We start from the raw sequence: 17917 nt of genomic DNA, 5'->3' as shown, positions 1-17917 counted from the left end.
CTCACATATATTTTAAAAACTTGAAAAAAGTGTCAGAAATATAGGGTTTAGAAAGAATTGCACAGAATCTCTCTCCCAACCCTGTCTACAGCTTTAGTAACCCTAAGAAGACATCCTGACCAAATAGTGAACTTATTTTCAGAGAAGGAATTTAAAAGATAGAAGCAATAGCTACTTTCCCGAGTCATCCTATTTCCACCTCTACCTGCCCCATTATAAAAAGCATCTATCCTCTGAACACTTTATTATCCAAAGTCAATAGACAACTGAATTATGAACCCAGGAGCATTAGCGAGTTCTTCATACAAACCACCTACTTTAGACACCCAGGTAACAATGAGCACCCATTTCCTTCAGGTCATCAGTTAGCATAATACTGCCAAGGTGCATTTTAAATTGATAATGTTTTAGAGAATAACAAAACAACAAATAAATGATTGTTGTTTTTTTTATGTTTTCCTATGTGTTAAACATTAAGTAAAGGGTTTATTTTATTTGAAAGATAACAAGGATATTTATTTTATTTGAAGGATAATTTTATTTGAAGGCTTTACACTGTTACGTTGGTTTCTGCCATACAATACCCTGGATGAGTCATAACTATGAGATATATATATATATATATATATATATATATGTATGCATGTATATATCCCCTCCCCCTTGGGCTCCCCCTATCCTGCCCTTCTAGGTTGTCACAAAGCACCAGGCAGGGTTCCTTGTGTTATATAGCAGCCTCCTACTAGCTAGCTGTTTTGCACATGGTAGTAAATATATGTCAATGCTCAATTTGCCCCTCTCCTCTTCTCCCACTGTATCTACAAGTCCATTCTCTACATCTGTTTCCATTCATTCCCTGAAAATAGATTCATCAGTCCACTTTTCTAGATTCCATATATATGCTTTAATATATGATATTTGTTTTTCTCTTTCAACTTACTTCACTCTGTATAACAGGCTCCAGGCTCATCCACCTCATTAGAACTGACTCAGATCAGATCAGATCAGTCGCTCAGTCGTGTCCGACTCTTTGTGACCCCATGAATCGCAGCACGCCAGGCCTCCCTGTCCATCACCAACTCCCAAAGTTCACTGAGACTCACGTCCATCAAGTCAGTGATGCCATCCAGCCATTTCATCCTCTGTCGTCCCCTTCTCCTCTTGCCCCCAATCCCTCCCAGCATCAGAGTCTTTTCCAATGAGTCAACTCTTCGCATGAGGTGGCCAAAGTACTGGAGTTTCAGCTTTAGCATCATTCCTTCCAAAGAAATCCAGGGCTGATCTCCTTCAGAATGGACTGGTTGGATCTCCTTGGGTCCAAGGGACTCTCAAGAGTCTTCTCCAACACCACAGTTCAAAAGCATCAATTCTTTGGCGCTCAGCCTTCTTCACAGTCCAGCTCTCACATCCATACATGACCTGAATCAAGTGTGTTCCTTTTTATGGCTAATATTCCATTGTATATACATATCACAACTTCTTTATCCATTCATCTGTTGATGGACATCTAGGTTGCTTTCATGTCCGACTATTGTAAATATAAGCAAAGGGGTTTTAAAGAAATAAGACAACAAATGCAAACTCTGTGAACAGGGACTGTGCCTTATGCTATCTTTCAGGGAATAGATATGCATGAATGAGTTCATTTACTCTCCACCATCTTATGAGGAAAGAAGGGCAGGTCCCTTCCTCCTAATCGTTAAAGGAGGATGCTGATAAACAGATGTTAAGTGACTTGCTGAGAGTGGTGGACAGCATCAGCTCGAGGGAGGTGTACCAGGGAGACAGGGTCCAGTGTGGCCCTTCTCCTGCCTGAACATTAGGCAGCTTGTCTTTATGCTCAGCAGGAACCATGACTAAGTTCAGAACAAGTAGACTCAATCCTGGCCGACTCTCCTGAGCCAACCACTGAGTGATGAGGAATCTCTTAGGTCACTTTGATCTAAATCAGTCCATTCTCATACTACCATCTATTTTTTCTATCAGAAAAAATTGCTTTACTCAATATTATTTACACACACTATTGCCAGTAGTTGCCACATATTTGCCATTCACTACTGGCTAGGCTCTCTGCTAAGCAGTTGACATATAATAGCTCCTTTAATTCTTATCTCAACACTATCTCAAACATCATGCCCATTTCAAAGATAAGAAAACGGAGGTTCAATGAGGTCACGTAACTTGTCCAACATCAAGGAATTAAAGCTAGAGCTACTAAATTTCATGGTTCGTAAACGTGTCTTCCTCACTATATTTACTAGCTATTCTATGATGTGAGTAATCAGCTGATGATGCAGACACGTTTTTAATACTGTGAGTGTATTTCTAGACACTTTTATTTCTTAAAGAAAACAGATGCCTCTTTGAATAATGGAGACTGAAGAAAAGGGAGGAAATTCACTTGTTGGGAGGCATGTTCCATCGAAACTAATGTGGCAAAAAAAGGGAGAAAGATAAAAATGTATCACATTCATGAATAGAGAGACATGAAACTGAATTAACTGGGATGACTACTGACTGCACCAATAAAAGGATGCAGCTAATGAAAACCCCCTTCACATTCTAGAGATCCTATGTTATCTCATTTTAGGTAATGATATTTCTCACCTTTTCAGAAGAAAACTGCTTGCTCCACCTAGTTCCTTAGGCTACAGCAATGTTTCTCAACCTTATTTTTTTTTTTTCATTATTGCTCCCTCAACAAGAAGAAAATAATTTAAATACTCCTGTATAGAGAAATTAAATACTGGGATAAGATCTGTTGGGTAGGGCTGAGTTTTAATATCTAAGACATTTTTGCGCTGTTGAAAATGTTTGGGTTATAAAGCTACTTGAACCTTTCTCCATCATAAATACATGCTATGACTTCTAAACTGCAAGGGATTATGTCTAAATAACAAGCACTCAGGAAATGCATGTGGATGGTTGGCAAAGCATTTCATGGGTGTCTCATTAACTCAGTGTACAGCAAGTTAGTCTGCTTGATCTATAGCTCCTGTTAACTATAAGGCCATTTGTTCAATGGCACAGGCTGCTCAGATGGTGGCCAAGAGGAATGTAAATTCAGGTGTCTGGATTGAAATCTCAGCTCCACCACTTCTCAGCAACGAGACTTCATATTTTTTTTAATTAATTAATTTATTTATTTGGCTGTGGTGGGCCTTAGTTGTGGCATGTAGGATCTAATTCCCTGATCAAGGAAAAAACTCAGGCCTCCTACATTAGAAGGGCAGAGTCTTAGCCACGGGACCACTAGGGAAGTCCCAGCAATGAGATTCTGGCCAATCATCTAACCCAGTGGTCCTCAATTAGGGACAGTGCCTGGAGACATTTTTGATGATCACAACTGGGGGTGGGGTGCAGGGTGGAAGACCACTGTTATCTGATGGGTAGAGGCAAGGGATGGGGCTAAACTTCCCATCAAGTACATACCAGCCCCTCACAACGGAGAATTATCCAGTCCAGAATGTCAACTGTCAGGTTTGTTTCCAGCGGAGGAAACTCTGCTTTAACCTCTCTGTTGCTCATTTTTGTCATTGTGCCAGATGGTGTGCTTTCCTTAACAGACATTTCCAATCCATCTCCTTGTTGCCTCCTGGAGGAGGCCTGCATGCTCTGTTGTGTCTGAGTCTTTGTGACCCCCAAGTACTATATAGCCCTCGGGGCTCCTCTGTTCATGGGACTGCCCAGGCAAGAATACTGGGCTGGGTTGCCATTTCCTCCTCCAGGGGATCTTCCTGACTCAGGGATCAAACCCACATCTTCTGCATTGGCAGGCCAGTTCTTTACCACTGAGCCATCTGGGAAGCCCAGCAGAAGAGGCTGGAAAGCCTAATCACTTATTTAGCCAGGCTTCCTGGCCTTGCGTCTAAGGACAGCCTGGGGGCACAGTTCTGCGTAGTCAGGTACAGTGGAAATGTATTAGAGGTATAAGAAAAACTTCTATTTTTTTCCTGATACAAGAAAAAGATTAGACAGGTGTCATCCCCTTCTTATCCACTTCCTACCTCAAACACGGAAGCAATATGTAGAGTTGTAGCCATTTTCTTGCTATCATCAGGAAAAGGCAAGAGACTCAAAGAGGATATGGCCTCGCCATCATTGAGGCCGTGAACCAACGCTGTATCTCCTCCTGTACTTCTTGCTTTGTCAGAATATATAACTCAACATTTGTTTAAACATTCCTGTTATATTCAGATTGAAAATTAGGCTAATAATAGGATTTTTTCCACTAATTTTTATTGAGGGGCTTTCCTTATGGCTCAGACAGTAAAGAATTTGCCTGCAATGCAGAAGACCCAGGTATGATCCCTAGGTTGGGAAGACCCCCTGGTGAAGGGAATGGCACCCCACTCCAGTACTCTTGCCTGGAGAATCCCATGGAAAGAGGAGCCTGGTGGGCTACAGTCCATGGGGTCACAAAGAGTCGGACATGACTGAGCAACAAACAAGGTTTTGCCCCCTAACTTTTATTGAGGTAAAATATATAATAAATACGTTGTTCCAACCATTGTCAGTGTACAGTGGCGTCAGCTACAGCCACAGTGCTGTGCAACCGTCACAGCTGGTTAGTCTTGATCAACAAAACTCTGCTCCCTAAGCAACAACTGCCAGCCACCTTCTCCCCAGCCTCAAATCACTGCTAACCTCTACGCCACTTACTGTTCTTATGAATGAATCTATTCTAGACAGTTCATATAAGTGTAATAGTGCAATATTGTCCCACAAGGCTCAATTCACCTCAGATAAGGTTTACAACGTTCATTCATGTTGTAGCAGATATCAGCACTTCGTTGCTTTTCATGGCTGAATGATAGTCCAATGTTTTCATCATTTTGTTCATCCATCCGTCTGTTGATAGGAGCCTAAGTTGTTTCCATCTTTTGGCAATGATAAGGTTTTAAAAGATTCAGTAAAATAATATACCTAAAGCACTTAGAACAGTGCTTGATACCTAAGAAGAACTTAGCAAATGTAAGCTAAAATTATATCTGCTATTACCATACACCATCAGGTTACATCCACCCTGTCAACGGTGTTTTTTCCAAGGAGGAATGGACAAGTATGTATGTGCACTGGCATAAAACAATGATCAGAACCTACTGTACAATTCAAAGCAAATGATACTCTCATGGATCTGTGACCATGTGCAGGTGTGATGGACAACAACCCACTTTCATTGATCCATTCATCCTTCCATTGTTGTTATTCAGTCGATCAGTCATGTCCAACTCTTTGCAACCCAATAGACTGCAACAGACCAGGCTTCACTGTCCACCAACTCCTGGAGCTTGCTCAAACTCATGTGCATTGAGTCAGTGATGCCATTCAACCATCTCCTCCTCTGTTGTCCCCTTTTCCTCCTGTCTTCAATCTTTCCCAGCATCAGGGTCTTTTCTAATGAGTCATCTCTTTGCATCAGGTGGCCGAAGTATTGGAGTTTCAGCATCAATCCTTCCAATGAATAGTAAGGATTGATTTCCTTTAGGATTGACTGGTTTGATCTCCTTGCAGTCCAAGGGACTCGCAAGAGTCTTCTCCAACACCACAATTCAAAAGCATTGGTTCTTTGGTGTTCAACTTTACTTATAGTCCAACTCTCACATCCATCCAGTGGTAACTGGAAAAAACACAGCTTTGACTATACAGACCTTTTTGGCAAAGTAATGTCTCTGCTTTTTTAATATGCTGGCTAGGTCTGTCATAGCTTTTCTTCCAAGGAGCAAGCCTCTTTTAATTTCATGGCTGCAGTCATACATCTGTCCATTCAGAATTTACTGAGCATCTGTTACAGGAGAAATTCTATGCTTCAAACCTAAGCTGAAGTGACGCATAATTGATTTATTTACAAATGCAAAGAAGAAAAAGAGGTGCTTAATGAACATTTCTGGTAATGACAGAATAGTTCTACACTCAATCATGAGCTTCAAAAACGTCTCTAGGACTGGAATGTGTTATTTCTCCAGGGTTATCAATGAAATAGACACCTGCCTTATGAAGTCCTCATCCTGCTAAATACATTTTTTAATGGATTTTATAAATATTGTTGACTTGCATCCTTTGCACCTAATGTCTCATTTGAGAAGGTACAAAACAAAAACTCCATATAGTTACTGTCATGGGTGGTACCAGGGAGAGTGCTATTTCTTAAGTGAGAAAAACAAATTTCTATCTCCAAGTAACACGGATAGGTAGGGAGTAGAGATGTGTGCAGAGCAGGCCATTGTTTTAGCTGGTGGGAGATATAGTTTGGGAAGAGGATCTGGGGTCGGGAGGGGGCTTATACTGAAGAGCACGTGAAAACGAGGAGGAGGAAAAAGTGTGGAGGAAGAAATGACAATAAATCTGTTGACGGTGGTGATAGCAGATCTTACTTGGGCACAGCAGACCTTTTGGGTGAGTGTGGATGGTTGACACTTAAGATGAACTACTGGAATGTTGGAAGTGAGGCATTCAAGGAGCTCCTACCGTGTGTAATGTGTCCTATAAAGTGATTATCAGCCCTGGTGTAATTTACAGTGTATTTAAGAGAGTCAAGATTAACCCCCACAATATCATCAGAAAGCAAGTGGAAGAAATAGAAAATCAGAATGCCATTGAGGTTCTGAGATGTATGTGAACTCCATGCATAGAGAACTTTCAGGAGGGGGCTAGAAACTGAGCTGCACTGAGTAGTTGGTTTTTTTTCTTATTTTAATTTTTTATTTTATATTGGCATATAGCTGATGAACAGAGTTGTGATAGTTTCAGGTCAACAGCAAAGGGAATCGGCCATACATATACATGGATGCATTCTCCCCTCCCATTCAGGCTGCCACATAATACTGAGCAGAGTTCCCTGTGCTGTACAATAGGTCCTTATTGGTTATCCATTTTAAAGATAGCAGGACATCCCAAGCTCCCTAACTATCTCTTCCTCTCATCTTCCCCAACTGGAACCATGAGTTTGTTCTCTATGTGTGTGAGTCTGTTTCTGTTTTGTAAATAAGTTCATTAGTATCATTTCTTTTTAGATTCTGAATATCAGGGATGTCATATGATATTGTTCCTCTGTCTAGCCTTCACTCACTATGATACTCTCTAGGTCCACCCATGTTGCTGCAAATGGCATTATCAGTGGGTGGCACGCTTACAGGCAGAAGAGAAGATGGAAAGAGAATAGCATCGATAGAGGACCGACAGGGCACTGGAAAGGAGGTGGGGGCTGAACAGGCAGTGAAGAGGGAGGTCGGCCTGGTTGGACCCCCACAGGAAATAAGGCTCAGTGGGAGAGTGGGGCCCAGGAAGAGAGAGGCAGTAAGAAACTGGTTACTGTTAGGTCCCTCACGAGAGATCAGGGGCCTCCCCAGTGGCTCAGACAGTAAAGAATCTGCCTGCAATGCCGAAGACACAGGAGACGTGGGTTTGATCCCTGAGCTGGGAAGATCCCCTGGAGGAGGGTGTGGCAACCCACTCCAGTATTCTTGCCTGGAGAACCCTCATGGACAGAGGAGCCTTGTGGGCTACAGTCCATAGGGTCGCAGAGTCACAACTGAGCGACTAAACACAGCACAAGAGAACACCGCTTCCTTTCTGCATGCGGGACACTCATTCCGTTCCACTACCCCCTCCCCTGCCTACTTCTCTCATATCTTCTTGTGTTTCACCTTACACACTCTAGGCAAGGGGGAAAAAAAAAATAGCTCCTACCACATTTTCCTGGGTTCCTCTGAATAACTCCCACACACCCTCCCAGTCTTTCCAGGAGTTTCATTTAAATTGGCTTACTTACCCGGCATTTGCTGATGACCTAAGCTGTCACTGGCTCTTGAGGAGATACTGCGATTGCTGTCAGCTATGTCACATTCTGGAATGAAAAGTGGTAGCCTTCCAGCCTCTTCTGTCTTTTGTTCTGTCAAGTGCTGGGTACATTTCTTGCACTTGGTACCTAACAAGTGTGACAAAGCAGGCCTGGGCTGAGGGATCTGGCATCAGATCCACAACAAAGGCAGCGAGCCCAGTGGTCTCCGACCTGTAGGGTGGAGAGATTGCCCTGGGGAATGAGGCTCTTATCACAACCTACGTGAAAAAAGAACTTGTGCCTCCAGTGTATCTCCATGAACACTCGAAAACCCAAATGGAAATAACCTACACCCAGGAGACTAGTACTTTGCTTAATCAGGGTTTTATTCCTACAGTCACTCTCCAATAGGTGTACATTGCTAAGCATAGAAACTTAAAGTCACCTAAAATGACTAGGGTGGTAAACCTCAGATGAGCAGAGAGTTTTGGGAGATAGTCTTTCCATTAGAGGGAAAAAAGAAACTGTTGACCCTTGATACTCATTTAACACAATGTTTTAGTCAAGAATAGGAAGGTAATAAAGATTAAGGACTTTGTTTCAGATTGAATTTGGGAGACTATTTTTGCCCAAAAGCTTGTCTAATGGAAGATTTTATTACTTGTTGATGTTAAAGTATTTGCAAGTTGTTATTTAGACAATAGAAACATAGAATTGTGTTAACCAACATAACAGGGATTTTTGCCTTTTGCTTTTTATAAACTAAATCTAAGTTTTAAGAGATTGGCTACTATTATTTTCTCCATCTGTTGAAAATGATGTATGTCTTCATCTTTGCATCTAGGGAGAAGGGAGTATCCATAAAAATGAGGAACTTTAGAGATTGTAATAATTAATGTGGTGACCAAACTGGTTAGAAATGTAATTGATTAATAATGTATAGTCATTATAATCCATTATAGAAATTAAGGTGAATTTACACAGTAAACTGGCTACCAAGTGAATGGACCAGTTAAAGAATATTTTAGAATCTGCTTTGATTACATGAAAAATCAACATGATGGTCTTTCCTCAGATAATTATTTGTTTCTCCTCAAAAGTAAAATGAGCTTGTCCTTCCAGAATGTGGAAGGGTTAATATTTCCAAAGTCTTCAGTGAGGTTAGGTTACATAAAAACAAAATGCCACAACCCATTAAAAAAGCAGGCATTCAATTTTTATGGTGTATGTTTAAATCTACACAGATATATGATTTAAGAAGAGCCATGTAATTTAATTAGCAGTAATCAATGTTGATTTAATAGAATACAGAAGAAAGTTCCAGCTTTGTGTACATTAAGAGAAACTGAAATATAAAACCCAAGTTATGACAGATGGGTTCACAGTCACTTAAACTCCCCAATTTTAATCTAAAGACTTAATCAACACTGTCTGAAAAAGGTGATAATAAACACAAAAAATTCTTTTGGTATTTATTACATTTTGTATCCAATACTAAGAAGTATTAGTACTCCTGATACAGCTAACCAAACCAAAGGTAGATTTCTACTTTCAAAAAATTTAAGAGCTAAATTATGTAGGATACAAGATAAGTTTAGGGCCATTAATAAATTTAGCATATTCTAGTACAAACATCTAGAAGGATGCTTAAAGGCTTCTAAAAAGACACTCAAAGGCAAATTCTACTGTAGATGAAAAATAACATCATACATTTCCTTGGATCAATGGTGATTCCATCATGTGTCCATTCAACCAACTTGTACTGAGCACGCAACTATGTCAGCAGCATGTTAACCATGGTAGCACATACATGTTAGGGTCCACTCACAGAGCTGTGCAGCAGACAAGTGAAGAAACAATTACAATACTGTGGGTCAGGGGCCTTGAAAGAAGCGCACACAGGAGTGTATACTGTGTATACGACCCATGGCAGGACTGTGTCAGGAAATCCAGTCCCGCTTAGGAAGAATAAGGAAAGGCTCCCAGAGGAGGTGCTACCTGAGTGAAACCTTGTAACAACATTTATCACACATTGGGTCACTTGAGATCATGGAATGAATACTTTCTGCAGGGTGCAAAATACTTTAAAAAATGTCTTCTGGTCCTCCATTTCAGTGTGCTTTTCAAGGACAGGTTCTTTTTTTAACCCATTTTGTGAGCCCTCTTGTGCTTCTTTCTGGTGTTTTCTGAAGCTGACCACTAGTGACTAATGAAAAAGGTACGCATGCATTGTTGCTGCATAAGTGTAATGTGATGTGGTTTGGCACTTAACAGATACTCTTGTGAATGTTCACAAAAAGCCTCCTCTGTGACAAAGTGCTTTCAGTGAGTCTCACCAGTGGTTTTACATCTGCAGAGCATTGAGGGTTGGGCTGACTTTTGAGAGGATTGAAATTGCTTCATCTTGTGATCCTAAATTTCATATCCTCTATATTCCATAAAGCATCCCCTAAGAGATGTTTTTGACTGGAAAACAAACAACAACAAAACAAGAAGAAGGAAGGTCAGGGTGGTACAAGCAAAAAAGAAGGAAATGCAAGGATGGTGAGAGAAGGTAGGGCATGCTTGGGGACAGGGCATCGCTTACCAGGGCAAGAACGCAGAGGCCCTGAGTGAGAATAGCATTAGGTGAGGCTGGAAAGGCAGGGTTGGTTTCGGGAACCTGGAATTAATCAACAGTGATAAATCGCCACTAGGGAATTGAGGTAAGGCCTTTGGCAGGTTGGAGGTGGCTCTTGTATGAATCAGCTCTCTGGAAGTTCTAAACAGGGAATGGAATCAGATTAATCACAGGGTCAGTGAAAGACTAGAAAGAAGTGGAGGCACAAACTATTCTCTCAAGAAGCTGGACACTAAAGAGAAGGAAAAGGAGTTTATAGCTGGAGGTGGAGGGGAGAGATCTGAACACATTTATATGAGGAGGGAAGAGCTGGCTGAGTAGGAAATGTGAGACAGACACTGACGAGTCCCAAAAGAACGTGCACTACTGCTTCTAGAAAACTGTTTTCCCCTAAAACCTGGTCGTTTAAAATATCCAAGTGCGCTCAAAGGAAAATATATGAAAAAGGAAACCATTCTGAAGAACAGGTCAGGCAGGATTAATAAACTCTGTGACATGAACACACACAAACATAACCAAAAACACACAAGGGAGAGTAGGCTGCCAGACAAAACCTCCAATGCGAATCCACAGCACCAAAATACCCTGTGTTGTCTAGAATCAGGCCTCACTCATCAAGAGGACGTACACAGTTATTATGGGCAGAGGAAAACACAACCAGGAAAACACGGAGAGTACCCGAAACAGACAAAAGGCACAATTTGTAGACGCTTGGTAAACTAAGCATTACTTTCAGCTGTGTAAACACAGCATGATAATTTGGGGAACTTACTGGGGCCTGAAAAGTGACAAAAGTTTTGAAATTCTATTCCTTTGCTTTTGGGAAGTCTCCCGTACTGATAATGTGGTGATTTATTATACTGGTTGACTCAACCATTCAACAAATGCTGATCGAGGATGTATTTATGTGCTAAGCATAGACTGATGGAACATCAACGAGAGCATAGGTTCTCAAGGAAAATGGGGGTAGTGGCTGTGCTTGGAAAAAGCATATTCAACTGACCTGCTGTTTTTGGAATAGAAAATACACAATAAAACCTGTTAAAAATTTTCGTGGCTGGTGAAATACTTAGAAGACAGTATGGAAAACACTGTAGGGCACATTGGTCTTAAAAGATGGAGAAGCCCTGGCCTTAGGATACAAGCATTTCTCTTTAGAAAAGACTCAGTAAGATGAAATCTGAAGATTCATTCCTACTCCATTAAATTCAGTGTCTAAATACAAGCTCTGAAGCAGGCAAACCAAGGGGAAAGTATATGTTTAATTATGGAAATACAGATATAAATGCTCTTGAATATTAGCTCTTCATAGTTCTTACCAGTTTAGTTCCCGTCTCTTAATCATCCATTTCTGCCACTGCCCAAATCTTTAGGGTTCAGTTCAGTTTAGTTGCTCAGTCGTGTCCGACTCTTTGGAACCCCATGTACTGCAGCACGCCAGGCCTCCCTGTCCATCACTAACTCCCGGAGTTCACTCAAACTCACGTCTATCGAGTCGGTGATGCCATCCAGCCATCTCATCCTCTGTCGTCCCCTTCTCTTCCTGCCCCCAACCCCTCCCAGCATCAAAGTCTTTTCCGGTGAGTCAACTCTTCGCACGAGATGGCCAAAGTACTGGAGTTTCAGCTTCAGCATCATTCCTTCCAATTAACACCCAGGACTGATCTCCTTTAGAATGGACTGGTTGAATCTCCTTGCAGTCCAAGGGACTCTCAAGAGTCTTCTCCAATACCACAGTTCAAAAGCATCAATTCTTCGGTGCTCAGCTTTCTTCACAGTCCAACTCTCACATCCATACATGACCACTGGAAAAATCATAGCCTTGACTAGATGGACCTTTGTTGGCAAAGTAATGTCTCTGCTTTTCAATATGCTATCTAGGTTGGTCATAACTTTCCTTCCAAGGAGAAAGCGTCTTTTAATTTCATGGCTGCAGTCACCATCTGCAGTGATTTTGGAGCCCAGAAAAATAAAGTCTGACACTGTTTCCACTGTTTCCCCATCTATTTCCCATGAAGTGATGGGACCAGATGCCATGATCTTAGTTTTCTGAATATTGAGCTTTAAGCCAACTTTTCCACTCTCCCCTTTCACTTTCATCAAGAGGCTCTTTAGTTCGTCTTCACTTTCTGCCATAAGGGTGGTGTCATCTGCATGTCTGAGGTTATTGATATTTCTCCCAGCAATCTTGATTCCAGCTTGTGCTTCCTCCAGCCCAGCGTTTCTCATGATATACTCTGCATATAAGTTCAATAAGCAGGGTGACAATATGCAGCCTTGACGTACTCCTTTTCCTATTTGGAACCGGTCTGTTGTTCCATGTCCATCCAGTTCTAACTTTTGCTTCCTGACCTGCGTACAGGTTTCTCAAGAGACAGGTCAGGTGGTTTGGTATGCCCGTTTCTTTCAGAATTTTCCACAGTTTATTGTGATCCACACAGTCAAAGGCTTTGGTATAGTCCATAAAGCAGAAATAGATGTTTTTCTGGAACTCTCTTGCTTTTTCGATGAGCCAACAGATGTTGGCAATTTGATCTCTGGTTCCTCTGCCTTTTCTAAAACCAGCTTGCACATCTGGAAGTTCACGGTTCACGTATTGCTGAAGCCTGGCTTGGAGAATTTTGAGCATTACTTTACTAGTGTGTGAGATGAGTGCAATCTTTAGGGTTAGGACCTCAAATACCTAAGACAGAAACTTCTAGTTTTGCCTCAGAAGCAGGAGCAAGGGGAAGAGGAGAGCTTAGTTTTACAGCTTTAAGTGTGTTAAGTGATGGGTACAGCTCATGCTGTGTGAAATTAAACCTAGATGGTCTGTCCCAGATTCAAAAACACATTGATGAGTACAAATTCTCATGAAGATCCAGAACAAGGATGGCAGGGGATATAGGAAGAAAATAAATATTTAGGTTCTGTGTTTGCCTGTTGGCATTTCTGCATCCATTTCTGTTGTTTTTTTTTTGCTCCAGAGAAGACCTATTCAAAAGACTAAGGCAGCAATGCCACACGCAGCCTGTGCGTGTGCGGCCTAACCTGTAGGTGTAAGAACTGGGCTTTGTTTTGCCCTTGTTCTTGAACAAAAGCTTCTTCTTTGTTAGTTTCCCAACTCTTCCTTGCCATAATGCAGAAGTACATTAATTTTGAAACAAACAAACAAAAAATCATGTGCCTTTTGGAAAGCAAAATGAACACACACACTTACAAATATACATGTGCATAGTGCAGCTGACATTACTCCGCTACTTCTTCCATGTGTCTGAGAGTTATAGCCAACACCTGTGGCCACACAAGGGCAGGCTTGGCAGCTGCAGAACCCAGATGTCAGACACTGGATTGTAGGTCCCTGGCAGCAGTCCTAAGTGGGAGGCCGTCTCCTTAACTGACCTCTGAAATGGTCTATTGTCTGTCTCTCTCTCTGGCCTGGGTGGTAACTAACAAGCTGTCTGTGGGCCTGGGTCAGAGTTAATGTACTGATGTGTTGTTCTGGATGCAATTATCCTTGGCCTTACCTTTGATTATAAGGAATTTATTTCCTTTGTGGGGGTGAAAATTGGGACTGAGCAAATTCTTGACAAGGAACTATATTCAGCTTTCTTCCAAGGACAAATAAGACGCTTTTTTGCTTTGATTGATATTTTTCCTTGCAGAAACTGGATGAGATTAACCTTGTTTTAGCACACAGTGTTTTGATTAAGCAGAAGTAAAAATAAGAGTTTCTTGGGCACCTCCTCCCTCTGATAAAAGACTGAGTTTCCTTATACTGTTTCTTAAAATTACTTCCCAAAGGTTGAAAATGAACCATTTCTTTCTTTAGAAACTTAAGGAGCTATAGCTTGTCTTTGCTGTGACTAAAACAGACAGACAAAAAATGGTATCTACTATAGAGAAGAGATCATGAATTCTCTTGGTTCTATAAAGAGGAAAATGGTTACACTATAACCTTGCCTCCACATCACTTGCGGAAGAAGGTCATTATGTGTAAGATGCAATCGTCATGGGAATGAGGTGGGGAAAAGCCAAGTATCTTAGAGGGCTCCACTCACAAGGCAACACTTATAGCCTTCAGGGAATGTCTAGGGTGAACACGGAGTCATGGCAAGTGAAGGAGAAACACATCTGATATTTATAGAAAGATGAAGTCTGGGGAAATTATAGAATATATTATACCCAATGTCAAATAGTATTCATCAGCACCATGAAAAATGTTCCAACTTATCTTTATTAACTTTTATAAAAATGTAAACATGTCTCTTGGTCACCATTGATTTGTATTTGGGGGGAAAAGGGATTGAATACTCATGAGTTCCAACTTAAAAAACAAAGTGATGGAGAAATAAATAGGAGAGAAGAGACATTTCTCTCATAAGCAAGGACTCCAAATAAGTTATGTGGTTACTCAGCCCACAAGGAGGTGAAGCTTACTTCCCTGTCCCGTGAGTGTGGGCTGTGCTTTGTGATTTAACTCCAAAGAGTAGAGCATGAAAAGAATAGGGAGAGAGTTACTTTACAGTGGAGAAAACTGGCGAACACACCTGGGCCAGATGATCACGGTTAGCATCAGGCTGTCATGTGGAGAGTATGCATCCTTGATATGACACGATCTCATCAAAGGGCACTTCACCTTTGCAGTCTTCCTCCCATAACCACAGTTTCACCATTTGAAAATATTAGATTAAATCCCAATTGAGGCACATTCTACAAAACACCTGACCAGTACTCCCCAAAACTGACATGGCCACTGTAAGCAAGAAATGTCTGAGAAGCTGCCGCAGCCTAAAGGAGGCTAAGGAGACATGATAATTAATGTAATGGGTTACACTGGATAGAATGCTGGAAGGGCAAAAAAACATTAGAAGAAATCAAGTCTGAGTAGAGTGTGGACTTTAGTTAATAGTAATATCTCAATAATTTAGTTATAGCAAATGTATCATACTAATGTAAGATGTTCAAAATAGTGAAAGCTGGGTAAGAGGGATATAAGAATTCTGCATTATTTATGTAGCTTTTTAATGAATCTGTAAATAAAACATTTCTTTAAAAATGATTAACACATGACTACATTGACTAGCATGGCTAGTAGCAGAGTTCCAATGCATCAAGCATTACATCATTTTCTCTTTTTCACCCCACCTATATGGGGTGCCACTGAACTATATGGCATAAAGAGTCATCTTCCTGACACATAAGGATTTTCTGTGTTTCAGACCAATGTGTAAATGGCGTCAAACCTATTCTGAGAATTTTAGGTTTTCCAGTAATATTTAGGTCGTGCCCTTAGTAACATGATACAAATACTCAAAAGATAATATCCACAATCCCATATTTCTCAGCAGCTCTACAGGTGTAACATCATTCAGCCGTATATCCAATGCGCTGCATGCGAATATTAATGACATTATTAAGACAACATATTCACCTCTGAAGGTAACATATTGTTAGACTATGCTGTTCATTTGTCAGTTGTTATCATGAGAGGTAAGAGGGTAGGCTCCTTATGCCAGTTTTAGAACATGAATGAGACTATTTCTTTGCTACTCCATTCTGTACTTTAGAATGAAAATAAATCAGGTCTCTAGGAGTTTTAGAAGGCATTTCTTTCATCCTGTTTTCTTTCTGTTCTTTTCTCCTGACTTTGCAAGACTGAAATTGCATCAGCCAAATAGTTACTATTATAAGATGTTATTAGGGAGTGTTTTTTGTTTTTGTTTTTTTTGGATGGTTAGCATTTTTTTAGCAATGTAGTATTTTTAATTATTATTTTTAATTTTCATTTTATATTGGAGAACAGTTGATTAACAATGTTGTGTTAGTTTCAGGTATATAGCAAAGTGATTCAGTACACATGTATCTATTCATTTTCAATTTCTTTTCCCATTTAGATTACAGAATATTGAGTAGATTCCCCTGTGCTATACAGTAGGTCCTTATTATCTGTTTTATACATAGTGGTGTGTGCCTGTGGATCCCAGTTTCCCATTGACCCCTCTCCCCTTCCCTCCTGGAACTGTAAATTTGTTGTCTACATCTGTAACTCTATTTCTGTTTTGTAGGTAAGTTGATGTGTACCATTTTTCTTTAGATTCTACATGTAAGTGATATCACATATTTGTCTTTCTCTGTCTTCACTTAATATGGTAATCTCTAGGTCTATCCATGTACTACAAATGGCATTATTTCATTCTTTTTGAAACAGCTGAGTGAGATTCCATTACACACCACACACACACAGACTCACACACATACAACCCCCTTATCAGTTCCTCTGTTGATGGACATTTAGCTTGCTTCCACCTTTTGGCTGTTGTAAATGGTGCTGCTATGTTTTTGAATTAGTTTTCCATTTATACTGTTCTCAATGTATCATTTTACTTTGATAAAGAGAAAAAAAGTATATCCATAAATGTTTACTTAAAAAACTATTTGTGTTTCTAGAAATGTTAACAAAAAAATGCTCTCTTGTTAACATTTAATGGTACAGTTTTAAAAGTTCAATTACAATTTAATTAACCACATTAATAAATTGGTCAGAATCACCTCTCTAAAGAATGCGTAAAGAAGCTGAAAAAGAAATATGCAACTTCCTGAATATATTTTAAGGTTAAAAATTCAGTAAAATTTCTTGTACATTCTGTATCAACAGTATTTTATAATGATTACTTATATTGAGGAAAGGGGCCATGATGCTTGATAAAGTGAGGAATAAAAAAAATGTTCCCTGTGGAAGTCGTAACTAAGGAATTACAGAAGAGTCAACCAACCTATTTTAGCAATGTTTTCCTTAGTAAGGTATTTAATAGAAAAAAATAATGGTGTGGGAAGGCGCTACAATAAATGTAGGCAGCTATTTTTATATTACACTTTAAGCAGGTCAGTTAGTATGTATTTTGCATTTTATCAGACTGCTGAGTGTGTGTGGTTAGTAATAAGAATTATAAGAGCTTTGTTTCCAGAACTCCTATGTTGTGTTCAAGCTTTCTGTTGTTAGGCATTTAACATACCCCATCTAAAACCCTAACCAACCCTGTAAAGTGCATACCATTATTATTTATAATAGGAGAAGGAACTAAGGACTCTAGAAATTAGGGGACTAACTCCAAATCTCACAGCTTGTTTAAATGTAAATCATTACAACCTCTGGCTGCCTCAAATATACCAGAGCATACAAACTTTGTTACAATTCATATCAAAACTATTAACACTATTCAAGTAAATATTTATCACTAATGAGGTGACTTAAATCACTTCACCTTTCTAGGCTTCAAGTTTCTCTTGGGTAAAATGAAGTTGGATAGTTGATTTCTAATGTTTTTTCAGTTTTAGAAGAGTAATAGTTGATTTATATAGAGAGTAAGAAAATTAAAACGGCCATGTTTACAATGTTTTGTTAAAAACAGGACAGTAACACTGGCCTTCACTGAATTTTGTGATGATGGAGATCTACCTTGAGCTGTTCATGTGATTTCTCCCAAATCTCTGTAGTCTTAAGGATCTAGGACTAGTCATTTTACCTGTATATCAGA

The 17917-nt window shown here is 40.1% G+C and overlaps 1 long non-coding RNA gene across 1 annotated transcript in view; it reads left to right on the top strand.

Annotated features, from left to right (window-relative positions):
• LOC129658946 (uncharacterized) overlaps positions 1 to 17917 on the top strand; it is a 113350-nt gene that overhangs the window by 83828 nt on the left and 11605 nt on the right. The window lies entirely within an intron of this gene.

This window comes from Bubalus kerabau, chromosome 8, assembly GCF_029407905.1.
Source record: "Bubalus kerabau isolate K-KA32 ecotype Philippines breed swamp buffalo chromosome 8, PCC_UOA_SB_1v2, whole genome shotgun sequence".
NCBI lineage: Eukaryota > Metazoa > Chordata > Mammalia > Artiodactyla > Bovidae > Bubalus > Bubalus kerabau.
Note: the sequence above shows the minus strand (reverse complement) of the source record. Positions and strands in the feature narration are given on the sequence as shown.